The sequence below is a fragment of the Oryctolagus cuniculus genome, chromosome 6 (assembly GCF_051225735.1).
Source record: "Oryctolagus cuniculus isolate XC-2025 breed Fujian yellow rabbit chromosome 6, ASM5122573v1, whole genome shotgun sequence".
Taxonomy (NCBI): Eukaryota; Metazoa; Chordata; class Mammalia; order Lagomorpha; family Leporidae; genus Oryctolagus; species Oryctolagus cuniculus.
Window position 1 is genome coordinate 28,139,351 of NC_142872.1, and position 13,681 is coordinate 28,153,031.

General features: G+C 43.5%; 1 protein-coding gene across 9 annotated transcripts in view; it reads right to left on the reverse strand.

The window, feature by feature from the left end:
• The window catches only part of SIL1 (SIL1 nucleotide exchange factor), a 277,751-nt gene that overhangs the window by 181,369 nt on the left and 82,701 nt on the right, over nt 1–13,681 (reverse strand). Inside the window, exon 1 of one of the 9 annotated variants that reach the window (XM_070076185.2) lies at nt 7,429–7,533. The exons of 6 other annotated variants lie outside the window; for them this stretch is intronic. The gene's annotated coding sequence lies outside the window, so the exon portion shown is untranslated. Of the gene's footprint in view, nt 1–7,428; nt 7,536–13,681 lie in introns of those variants that run through there. 2 more of the 9 variants (XM_070076184.2, XM_089335935.1) reach the window with 2 other exon arrangements.

Here is a 13,681-nt window from a genome sequence, read left to right on the forward strand (position 1 = left end):
GACATCTCCTGCATGGATATTCTACTACTTCTAGATAAACCTGAAGCCTCCATCTCCCACAGGTCTAGTCATCCAAGGGAGATATGCCCTGGTTAGAACCATACAGTCAACCAGGACATTCACATGAGCTATATAACAGCCCTGTCCCTTACTTCCTCATTAACAACTTCTTGTCAGGTTGTGGAGGATAGGGAGATAAGGAAACTAACCAAATGATCTGAGTGTACTTAAGCCTTTGTACCCATCCATTCCTAAACCACATCCATTATCATACTTGAAGACAGATATAGCATCAGCATCCCCAAGCTAGCAAACTCCAACATTCCCAACTCACAAAACCTTTCACAACACCTTTCAAATGGCCAAACAAACCAAAGTGCAGGCCCTGGTAGCTGTCAATATTAAAAAGACATAAAGACAGGGGCTGGTGCTGTGGTGTATTGGGTAAAGCTGCCACCCGCAGTGCCATCACCCCATATGGGCACCAGTTTGAGTCCCGGCTGCTCCACTTCTTCTGATCCAGGTCTCTGCTATGGCTTGGGAAAGCAGAAGATGGCCCAAGTCCTTGGGCCCCTGCACCTGTGTGGTGGGAGACCAGCTCCTAGCTCCTGATTGGCACAGCTCTGGCTGTTACAGCCATTTGGGAAATGAAGCAGCAGATGGAACATCCATCTCTCTCTCTCTCTCTCTCTCTCTCTCTCTCTGCCTCTGCTTCTCTGTAACCCTGCCTTTCAAATAATAAACAAATAAATCTTAAAAAAAAAAAAAGACATAAAGGCCATCCCATGTTCACTGATTAGATACTGAAGATGACAATATTACCGAAGGCAACATTAAGAGTCAATGCAATCTCTGTCAAAATCCTCAGGGAGGTTTTTGCAGAAATGAAGTAACACATACTGAAATTAAAATGGAATTTCAAGAGACCCAGAATAGGCAAAACAATCTTGAAAAAGAAGAAAGTTGGAAGACCTCACATTTCTTGATTTCAGAAATTATTAGAAAGCTATGGTAATCAAAAGTATGGTACTGTAATATAAACTATTTGAACAGAACTGAGAGCCCCAAAATAATCATCTATATGATCAATTCATTTTTAACAAAGGTGACAAGACCTTTCAATGGGGGAAGGATAGTTTCTTCAGCAAACAGTGCTGAGGTAACTGCGGGAGGCACAGGCAGTCAAAGCCAAAATCAACTATTGGGATTGCATCAAATTGAGAAGTTTCTGTACTGCAAAAGAAACAGTCAGGAGAGTGAAGAGACAACCGACAGAATGGAAAAAAATATTTGCAAACTATGCAACAGATAAAGGGTTAATAACCAGAATCTACAAAGAGATCAAGAAACTCCACAAAAACAAAACCAACAACCCACTTAAGAGATGGGCCAAGGACCTCAATAGACATTTTTCAAAAGAGGAAATCCAAATGGCCAACAGGCACATGAAAAAATGTTCAAGATCATTAGCAATCAGGGAAATGCAAATCAAAACCACAATGAGGTTTCACCTTACCCCGGTTAGAATGGCTCACATACAGAAATCTACCAACAACAGATGCTGGCGAGGATGTGGGGAAAAAGGGACACTAACCCACTGTTGGTGGGAATGCAAACTGGTCAAGCCACTATGGAAGTCAGTCTGGAGATTCCTCAGAAACCTGAATATAACCCTACCATTCAACCCAGCCATCCCACTCCTTGGAGTTTACCCAAAGGAGTTTAAATTGACAAACAAAAAAGCGGTCTGCACCCTAATGTTTATTGCAGCTCAATTCACAATAGCCAAGACCTGGAACCAACCTAAATGCCCATCAACGGTAGACTGGATAAAGAAATTATGGGATATGTACTCTTTAGAATACTATACCACAGTAAGAAACAACAAAATCCAGTCATTTGCAACAAAATGGAGGAATCTGGAACACATCATGCTGAGTGAAATAAGCCAGTCCCAAAGGGACAAATTCCATATGTTCTCCCTGATCGGTGACAACTGACTGAACACCAAAAAGGAAACCTCCTGAAGTGAAATGGACACTATGGGAAACGGTGACTTGATCAGCATAGCCCTGACTGTTAATGAACAACTTAATACATTATCCCTCTTAGTAGTTTTTTTTGTCTGTTCTACTTAATATGACTGGTTTAATTCTGTAATTATCACACAGTTATTCTTAAGTGTTGAAAATTAACTGAAATGTGATCCCTGTTAAACATAAGAGTGGGAATAAGAGAGGAAAGAGATGTATAATTTGGGACATGCTCAAGCTGACTTGCCCCAAATGGTAGAGTTAGAAACATACCAGGGGATTCCAATTCAATCCCATCAAGGTGGCATGTACCAATGCCATCTCACTATTCCAAGTGATCAATTTCAGTTCACAATTGATCCTAATGAAAGGACTAAGAGTCAAAGGGAGCACATACACAAGTCTAGTACCTGCTAACACTAACCGATAGAATAAATAAAGGGGAGAGTGATCCAACATGGGAAGTGAGATACTCAGCAGACTCATAGAATGGCGGATGTCCTAAATAGCACTCTGGCCTCAGAATCAGCCCTAAAGACATTCGGATCTGGCTGAAAAGCCCATGAGAGTATTTCAGGCATGGAAAGCCAAGACACTCTGGCAAAAGATCTCTGTGAGTGAGATCCCAGTGGAAAGAACAGGTCTTCAAAGAAGGAGGTACCTTTCTCTGAAGGGAGGAGAGAACCTCCATTTTGACTATGACCTTGTCTAAACAAGATAAGAGTCGGAGAACTCAAGGGGCTTCCATAGCCTTGGAAACTCATGACTGGAGCATAGGGAGATTACTGATGCCATAGACAGGAGTGTCAATTGGTAAAGTCAACAACAGGAGTCACTGTGCACTTACTCCTCATGTAGGATCTCTGTCCTTAATGTGCTGTGCATTGAGGCTTAATGCTATAACGAGTACTCAAACAGTATATTTCACTTTGTGTTTCTATGGGGGTGCAAACTGTTAAAATCTTTACTTAATGCATACTAAACTGATCCTCTGTAAAAAAAAAAAAAAAAAAAGAAATTATCAACTCCCAACTTGACTCTCACTGGGATTAAACATGACAATAGGTCTGATCTGATTTCATCATCATTTAAAAAATCATCTATTATTTTTCACTTTATGTTTCTGTGTGGGAGCAAACTGTTGAAATCTTTACTTAATGTATGCTAAAATGATCTTCTGTATATAAGGATAATTGAAAATGAATCTTGATGTGAATGGAAGGGGAGAGGGAGTGGGAAAGGGGAGGGTTGCGGGTGGGAGGGACGTTATGGGGGGGAAGCCATTGTAATCCATAAGCCGTACTTTGGAAATTTATATTCATTAAATAAAAGTTAAAAAAAAAAGAAAAATAATAGATGATTTTTTTTAAATGATGATGAAATCAGATCAGACCTATTGTCATGTTTAATCCCAGTGAGAGTCAAGTTGGGAGTTGATAATTTCTTTTTTTTTTTTTTTTTTTTACAGAGGATCAGTTTAGTATGCATTAAGTAAAGATTTCAACAGTTTGCACCCCCATAGAAACACAAAGTGAAATATACTGTTTGAGTACTCGTTATAGCATTAAATTTCAATGCACAGCACATTAAGGACAGAGATCCTACATGAGGAGTAAGTGCACAGTGACTCCTGTTGTTGACTTTACCAATTGACACTCCTGTCTATGGCATCAGTAATCTCCCTATGCTCCAGTCATGAGTTTCCAAGGCTATGGAAGCCCCTTGAGTTCTCCGACTCTTATCTTGTTTAGACAAGGTCATAGTCAAAATGGAGGTTCTCTCCTCCCTTCAGAGAAAGGTACCTCCTTCTTTGAAGACCTGTTCTTTCCACTGGGATCTCACTCACAGAGATCTTTTGCCAGAGTGTCTTGGCTTTCCATGCCTGAAATACTCTCATGGGCTTTTCAGCCAGATCCGAATGTCTTTAGGGCTGATTCTGAGGCCAGAGTGCTATTTAGGACATCCGCCATTCTATGAGTCTGCTGAGTATCTCACTTCCCATGTTGGATCACTCTCCCCTTTATTTATTCTATCGGTTAGTGTTAGCAGGTACTAGACTTGTGTATGTGCTCCCTTTGACTCTTAGTCCTTTCATTAGGATCAATTGTGAACTGAAATTGATCACTTGGAATAGTGAGATGGCATTGGTACATGCCACCTTGATGGGATTGAATTGGAATCCCCTGGTATGTTTCTAACTCTACCATTTGGGGCAAGTCAGCTTGAGCATGTCCCAAATTATACATCTCTTTCCTCTCTTATTCCCACTCTTATGTTTAACAGGGATCACATTTCAGTTAATTTTCAACACTTAAGAATAACTGTGTGATAATTACAGAATTAAACCAGTCATATTAAGTAGAACAGACAAAAAAAACTACTAAGAGGGATAATGTATTAAGTTGTTCATTAACAGTCAGGGCTATGCTGATCAAGTCACCGTTTCCCATAGTGTCCATTTCACTTCAGGAGGTTTCCTTTTTGGTGTTCAGTCAGTTGTCACCGATCAGGGAGAACATATGGAATTTGTCCCTTTGGGACTGGCTTATTTCACTCAGCATGATGTGTTCCAGATTCCTCCATTTTGTTGCAAATGACTGGATTTTGTTGTTTCTTACTGTGGTATAGTATTCTAAAGAGTACATATCCCATAATTTCTTTATCCAGTCTACCGTTGATGGGCATTTAGGTTGGTTCCAGGTCTTGGCTATTGTGAATTGAGCTGCAATAAACATTAGGGTGCAGACCGCTTTTTTCATCTATTATTTTTCACTATGTTTCTGTGTGGGAGCAAACTGTTGAAATCCTTACTTAATGTATATTAAGCTGATCTTCTGTATATTAAGATAATCGAAAATGAATCTTGATGTGAATGGAAGGGGAGAGGGAGTGGGAAAGGGGAGAGTTGTGGGTGGGAGGGACAGTATGGGGGGGAAGCCATTGTAATCCATAAGCCGTACTTTGGAAATTTATATTCATTAAATAAAAGTTAAAAAAAAAAAAAACAGTGCTGAGGTAACTGGATATCAATATGGAAAAGAATGAAGTTGGACCCTTCCCTTACACCATACATAAAATTTACTTAAAGTGGATCAAAGACCAAAACTTAAGAGCTAAGCAGATGGCACCACGGCTCACTAGGCTAATCTTCCGCCTTGCGGCGCTGGCACCCCGGGTTCTAGTCCCAGTTGGGGTGCCGGATTCTGTCCCAGTCGCTCCTCTTCCTGTCCAGCTCTCTGCTGTGGCCTAGGAGTGCAGTGGAGGATGGCCCAAGTGCTTGGACCCCTGCACCCGCATGGGAAACCAGGAGAAGCACCTGGCTCCTGGCTTCAGATCAGCATGGTATGCTGGCCACGGTACGCCAGCCACAGCGGCCACTGGAGGGTGAACCAACGGCAAAGGAAGACCTTTCTCTCTGTCTCTGTCTCTCACTGTCCACTCTGCTTGTCAAAAGAAAAAAAAAGCTAAGTATAAAACTATTAGAAGAAAATATGGGTATAATCTTCATGGACTTGGATTTGGCAACAGTTTCCAAAATACAACACCAAAAGTACAAACAGTGAAAGAAAAAACTGGACTTCAACAAAGCTTAAAAGCTTTTTTTATCTCAAAGGATTTATTAACAGAGTAAAAAGACATGACAGAGATTGGGAGAAAATATTTACAAGTCAAATATCTAGTAAGAGTTTAATGCCCAGAATTTATCAAGAATTTCTAAATCTTAACAATAAGCAAAGATCGGCAATCCAAATTAAAAATGGGTGAAGGACCTGAATAGACATTTCTCCAAAGAAAATATAAAAATGACTGAGGGGAACAGGAAATGACTCTCAATGTCATTAACCATTAGGGAAATGCAAATCAGAACCACAAAGATAAACCATTCTACATCTATTAGAATGACTGTAATTTTTTAAAAGTAAAATAACAAGTGTTGGACAGTATATGGATCAACTAGAACTGTCATATGTTACTAGTGGGAATGTAAAATGATACAGTCACTATGGAACACAATTTGATAGCTCCTCCAAAAACTAATTATAGAAATACTATAAGTCTCAGCAGTTATACTCCTAGACATATATCCAAAAGAAATGAATACACAGACCCAGATACTCGTACATCAATGTCCAATGCAACATCATCCATAATATCCAAAAGGTGAAAACAACCAAAGTACTTGTCCAGATGTGAATTGGTAAAAAATGTGTAGCATACAAAGGAATATTATACAACCATAAAAGCAATGAAATTGATACCTGCCACCATAAGAATGAACCTTGAAAACATTATGCCAACATAAGTAAGCCAGATACAAAAGGATAGATATTCTATGATTCTGTTTATATAAATACCCAGGATATTTAAATTTATAAAAACAGAAAGTATAGCAGAGGTTGCCAAGGAAGGAAGGGAAAGAAGAGATGAGAGTTATTGCTTAATAGGCACAGAGTTTCTGAGTAGTGTACAGTCATGTGCCAGTTAACAGAACACATGTACAACAGTGGTCCTGTGAGATTATTTTGGAGCTGAAAAATTCCTATGACCAAGTGACCTCACAGCCATCATAAAGTCATAGTGCAACACTTTTCCACGTGAGGCAACACTGGTGTAAACCAACAAACTACAATGCCAGTTGAATAAAAGTATTACACATGTATAGGTATAGTATATAACACTTGATAATGTTCATAACCGACTTATGTGCATACCATATTAATACTTTTATTACTTTAGTGTACTCCTTCTACTTACTAGAACAAGAGTTTTGTGTAAAACAGTTTACTGTGTTATGCTCCCAGCAGCACATATGCATCTCATGTTACCTTGTCTTCTGACTGCATCAAGAAGCCACGCTGAGTGGCTGACCTTACCATTCAGGTTCAAGTAAGTACTTGCTACAATGTGCACAAGACCAAGAAATCAACTAACCACACATCTCTCAGAGTATGTCCCTGTTGCTAAGCAAAGCTTGACTGTAATGGAAAACCTGTGGTCAGTAAATGAGTGGAAATCAAGACAACAACCCAAACTGGCAAATAATCTAGGAAACAGTGAAAGGAAAACAAAATAAGACAAGGCAAAAGACAATGAAAGAAGACTCTCAGAAAAACTCAGAATGTGCTGTTAGACTGTACCTTATCAAAGGTTCTTGTGTTTAGCACTCAGCCCTAGTATACCTCATTCTGCAGTTTACTCAATACGAATCTTAATGGTGAATTAATTACAGGGAGGCATCTCTGAAGAGTGTAGTGTTTACCTTCCCTCTCCTTTTCCTGCTACTCTCCTCCCTTCTCCACCTCATGAAATCAGTCTCAAGGTACAACAGCAGTGGGCCCCAAAGCCTTGCCTGAACCCACTCTCAGAATTTACTGCCCCTCAGCTCAGCACACACCTTTTCGAGAGAAGACAGAAACTTTCTCTAAGGACATCTGCAGCCACGAAGGAGAACAGCCCTGCTGGCCTGCACTGTGCTAAAAAAGCACAGCCAAATGGAAAAGCAAAGGCTTGGGCGCTAAAAATAGCTGCTACACTCACCCAGCAGCTAAAGCCTTTGCTTTCTGCCAGCCCCTCCCCACCCCCTCTCTGTCAACAAAATGGAACAGCTGAGTGCCACACAAGCTTCCCCAGCAACCTGGCTCCCTGGAGGCACCAATCAATGCAAAGACAGGGAGTTCACAGCATGACACTAGTTTCTGGACAGGTGCCTGGCCATGCCTGAGTGTGAGAGATGGAAGGGCCAGGCTGCATCAGGATGAACAAGGGGCAGAGGTTGCCACATCAGGAGGGAGAAGGTAGGGAGGCCCAGCCCTGGAGCTCCCTCTAATGCCCTATACCTTTTTGAACTCCACAGTCTTGTGCATAGCCATGCTGCAGGGAAAGAACAGAAGTGGGGTTCACAGCATTATCAGGGTGATACTATAATACAAGAAGACATAGATTAACCCCAAAGTGACAGGCCTCCCTTCCTTTCCATGGCTGGGTTAGCTAGCACACACACACAGAGGCAGATCCCTTCTCACAGCCAGAGACAAACACTGAAACTGGTGCTGGGGAAAAAGACAAGCAGGAAACGATAAATGAGAAGGAAGACATCAAGGGCAAAGGAGACAAAGGAGCAGGAGAAGCAGGCCCAAAAGGGACTGAGACAGAAGAGGTCAGGGACAGCTGATGCACAAACAGCAGCTTCCCACCTTTTGCAGTGGCAAGAGGAGTGGAGGGCCAGAGAAATGGCACCTCTCCAAGGGCTCTCTGCCACCTCCATCTCCTGCACACACACACTAACACCATCAGAAGCATTTTCTGCCAACACTTAAGATGAAATCAATTCGTAAATGGATCTCTCATCTCCCCCAGTGATTCCACACAGACTGCACACCAGATTTATTTATTGCATCCACATGATCTCCCACCAGATGGAACCAGGGACAGGGCAGAAAGTCGGGGAGAGGCCCAGGTGAAGTAAGGCTGGGAGAAAAGTATGGGACAATTTCCAAGCTCCCCAGGAGAACCCGGAGAGCAGGTACACACTGTAGCACACAGACATAGATACAGCGTCCTCTGTCCATTTAAGGACTGCTCCGTAACCATACCCTTTGCTCTTCGTCCTTACTCACAAAGGGTCAGGAGGGGCTGGCATTGTGGCATTGCAGGTAAAGCCCCTGCCTGAGATGCCAGCATTCCATATGGGTGCCAGTTCATATCCTGGCTGCTCTACTTCCAATCCAGTTCCCTGAATAATGGCCTGGGAAAAGCAGAAGATGGCAATGGCCCAAGTGTTTGGTCCCTGCCACCCATGTGGCAGACCCAGATGAAGCTCCTGGCTTCAGCCTGGCCTAGCTCTGGCCACTGCAACCACTTGGGGAGTGAACCAGCAGAAGAAGAAGAGGAAGAGGAAGAGGAGGAAGTAGTAGTAGTAGTAGTAGTAGTAGTAGTGGCAGGTGCAGGACACAGAGTTGCGGAGTTGGCCCTGCTAAAGCTGAGGGAGAGGAGGAAACAAAGAAAGGGGCAGCGGCACCCCCCTGTATCCTGCCAGCTTGGCACACCCGCAAGCTGGACCCAGGCAGCAGAAGCAACAAAGAAAACCTTGGTCCCTGCCAAAGTGGGAGTGTCCCAATGAAGCTCAGTTGGGTACTCCTGACCTGAAGATGATGCTCTCCCTCAAACCACGTGCCGCCCATGAATTCTGTTCACTTGAGTACCCTGCAGAGCAAATGTTCCCATCATCCTTGGCTTCCAATTGAGGACAGTCCTACAGCTTCAGTTTTATGGCCTTTTTGCAACTTAAAACACCATCACTCAGTCCAGGAAAGGGGAACTTACTTCAGTGTTTGACCAGTAACTATCTCCTTAAGTACCCTGGGCTTTGGGACAAAAGAGATAATAAAGTACTTGCAATGTCCATTTTTCTAACAAAAATGCCTATTTGTAGGCTGTATCTCTACTTAAATAGAGGCTGGATGCTCTCAGCCATCTTTATTTGCCAGCTGACCGCAGCCACAGCACATGCTTGGGGAGGTAGTGGAAAAGGGCCACCTAGCCCCTGTTGCTCCCCAACCCCGATGTGTCCTCCACTCAATTCAGACAGGACTCATGGGAAGGCCCTGAGTCCTGTGGAACAAGACATCTTCCACAACTTCCATCTTCTCTGTAGAGAGAATACAAAGGAATGCTACGTGACTGGCAAGAAGCCAATGGAGGGAGGGGAAGGGGAGCACTGGGTCTCTGACAGCTACTGAAAAAAAGAGATAAGAACATCAGGTAGAAAGTAGAGCACGTGGATTCAGAGGCACATAGGTCGAAGGGTGAACCTTGGCTCTGCCAATTCCTAGCTATGCAATCTTGAATGCAACTTCACCACACCTCAGTTTCTTCACCTGTAAAATGGGTACAATAAAAGCTCCTACTTCAAAGGCCATAGGGAGGATTAAATAAAGCAAGATGTACAAAGTGCCTGATACAGCACTTAGAACCTGGTTATCACTCCATCATTAGAACATGGATGATGTCATTGCTTCGGAAGCCTCAGCCAGCTAGGGCTAGGCTAAGCTCCCTAGAGCCTTTCTCTAGAGCTCCTACCTCCTGGATAAATGTGCTCTCCTGTTGGCCATGTGCCTCCAACTGGGACCAGAGTCTTTTGTTGGGTAACTACACCCAGGAGGTGAAAGAAATAGATGTTCAAGGTATACAGCTGGAGCTGAAAATGAGGAGTCCCAAGACAGTTTTCTGCTGAGCCCCAAGGCAGACTCAGACAACTAAATGCTTTAGCCAGCACACTGGCAACCAGAGACAGTCCACCAGCATGCAGAACTGCCAGCTGCACAAACAGCTGTAAGACAATCTCCTACTTCACAAACTGAAGGTTAGAGGATGAGCTCTTTCCACAGACACACATTCATTACTATTTATGGGCTGCACAAACTCAAACACACACACACACACACACACACACAGTCACTCACCTCTACACAAACAGCAGCTCACCAACTAATTTAAGTAGACAAATATGAAGCTGAAGAAACAAAACAGAGAGGACACTGAAAGGACAACCTCGGCAAGGCAGAACATGCAGAGGCTTAAGAAAAGAAATGGCATTTTAGAGAATGTGAAGGACAAGAGAAACAAGTATGGAGCAGGCAGGCAAACAGAACTTTTCCCCCTAAGATATACACTAAACAGAAACTCAAGGGGTAGAAAGAAATTAAATGGTAAAAAGCCTTTCAACAGCAAAAGAAATGTGGTTTCTAACTGCAGCCCTAGCCTCAAGTGGGTAGGCTAGATTAGAACTCGTTGAGCAACTGGCTATTTGTGCAATGAAGACAACATCTGCCCCAAGTACTGAAGTCATGCCTACAGCCAAATGACACACACCCAAGGTACCCACAATGCCAAGTGATTACAGGAGACTATTAAAAGGAGAAGGTTCACAATGAATCCAAGCTTCTGCCTGCCTGGAGAGCTACAAGGCTAAAATCCACTCTTTGTGTATGCAAGGGAGAGCCCAACAAGAGACCCTTCCAGTAGCAGTGCAGAGGCAGGTGCTTGTCCTGCCCCAGGGAGCCAAGAAGGGCTCTCCCACAGGCACAGCTATGCCTGGGACCCTGGAGGGAGGGCAACAAAGGATAAATAACTAAAATCTTAAAACAATAAAATAACAAGAATTACACAGTTACAACAATGTCAAGAGATCAGAATGAGAAAATCCACTGGATTTAGCAGCAAGGCAGCCGAAGGGCCCTTCAAAACAGCACCCACATGTCAAAGAGGAGAAAGCAGGAAAGCAAATTCTCCAAGAAGAAATGCCCATCACAACTCCCAGAGGCAGCTCTAGCTTCCCTGAGCTCTCAGCCACACCTCCTTTGTTGAGCAGTCTACAATAATCTCAATTGTAGCAGTTGGTGTACAGCAAGGAAAGAATACCCCAGTGACACTCCTCATTCCATATTCAAATGTATCCCAGAGGAAAATAAATTTTGTCAAATAATATTTACAGTCAACATTTAGAGAGCATTTCATATGTTCCAAGCCAAGTATTAAGCTCATTTGCTCTTCACCACAACCCAGAGTTGGTTCCAGTATGCTGCTAATTCCACCCATGAGGGGACCAGAATCCAGAGAGGTTAAGCAACTTGCCAGAGTTCATGTAGCCAGAGAGTAGTAGAGTCAGGATTCAATCCAGTTTGGCCCCAGAACCCATGCTATTTCCACAGACCATGCTCTCTCTCCAGTGGACTGTGAAATCAGTCACAGAAACTGGATTCATCACCTTATTTGTTCTGTAACAGTATAAATAAAAAAGCACCTTTTTTATTAAAATGGAAATTTTAAGGGGAACCTACTGGGGCCCTCTTGTGGAGAAACCCACCTCTACTACAGCCAGGTTTCTACAATACACACACACATACACACATACACACACAGAGTTCCTTGACATCCTTGACACAGAACTGCCTACTGCAAAGGCCCAGACATTCAGGAGAAAGAAAGCCTTTGCATCCAACAGCAGTCAGCTCACTTGTTCCCTGTGTGGCTTCACCTCTTATCATTCATGCTTCCCAGCTGCACAGGGAGCAAAAACATCTCCCAGAGTCCAGCACCAAGCACTCCCCTCATAGAGATCCAACTACCTGGCAAGAATTCAGAAAGTGGAGGCCAGAATGATATATCTAAGATCATTTCCAACTAATCTGTTATCCTGACACCCCAAGAGGAAATACATAAAACAAGACTGTTCCTCTGTTAAAAAAAAAAAAAAAAGTTACTAGTTGATTATTTGAAAGGGAGGGAGAAAGATGTATAGAGAGAAAAAGAGAAACTGAATGATTCCATCTACTGGTTAACTCTCCCCATGGCCTCAACAACCAAGACTGGGCCAAAAACTCTATCCAGGTCTCCCCAAGTACTTGGATCATCATCCACTGCCCTCCCAGGCACATTAACAGAAACTGGAATGGAAGTAGAGCAGTCAGGACTCAACCCAGCACTCCCATATGGGATGCCAGCATCACAAGTGGCAGCTTCACCCACTGCACCACAATGCCAAACCAACGGTTGCTTCTTCATAGCAGGTGAAGCAGAGAGCTCGGAAAGGGGAATGGGGCTTGACTAAGTACATCAGCAAGTGAACAGGTAAACTAGAGAGAGACCCTGTACCTGGTCATTGTACGTTCCACTATGCTCTAAATTGTAAAGCTCCTAGCAGAAAATCAGGCAAGAAGACCTGCTCCCTGCATTTGCTCCCTGCCTGAGAACCTGTGAGTGATAAGCTGGTATCTGATGACAACCACAGAGGTTATCAGAAGCACCATCCCACTCCACTCCACTGTAATAGGTTCCAACCCAGATCTCCCCAACGAGCTGTATGACTTTGGCCAAGATGTTTAACCTCTCTACATTTCAATTCCTTCATCTATTAAGGGACTCAATAGTAAGTATTCTATAGCATGGATATCTGTACTAAATGAGCTGATATACATCAGAGAGCATAACGTTTCACACAAAATGAGGGCTCAAGAAGCTCGAAGTTCTTGCTACTATTATTAGAGATAATTCTGAGTGAAGGGTAGGATAAGCAAAAGCACTGAGGGCCAGGGGGCCAGTGCAGCAGCACAGCAGGTAAAGCTACCACCTGCAGTGCCAGCATCCCACATGGGCGCTGGTTTGAGCCCGGCTGCTCCACTTCCAATCCAGCTCTCTGCTATGGCCTGGGAAAGCAGTAGAAGATGACCCAAGTCCTTGGGCCCCTGCACCCACGTGGGAGACCAGGAAGAAGTTCCTGGCTCCTGGCTTTGGATAGGCACAGCTCTGGCCGTTGCAGCCAACTGAGGAGTGGACCAGTGGATGAAAGACCTCTCTCTCTGCCTTTCCTTCTCTCTGTGTGTAACTAAGACTTTCAAATAAATATATAAATCTTTAAAAAAAAAAAAAAAAGCACTGAGGGCTTCATCTCCACACAGATTTGTCTTCTGCTTTGCCAGCCAAGCTTCCTGCAGCCCAGCATCCTGGAGCTACAAGTCTACCCACACACCTGGACTACACATTGGGTGGCTGCAGACACACTTCCACTGAAACCTCTAAGCAGTGCTGGCTGGCTCTGCATCAGTGACAGTTGACCAAAAGCAGACGCTTCAGAGTCCAGCTTCCTGATG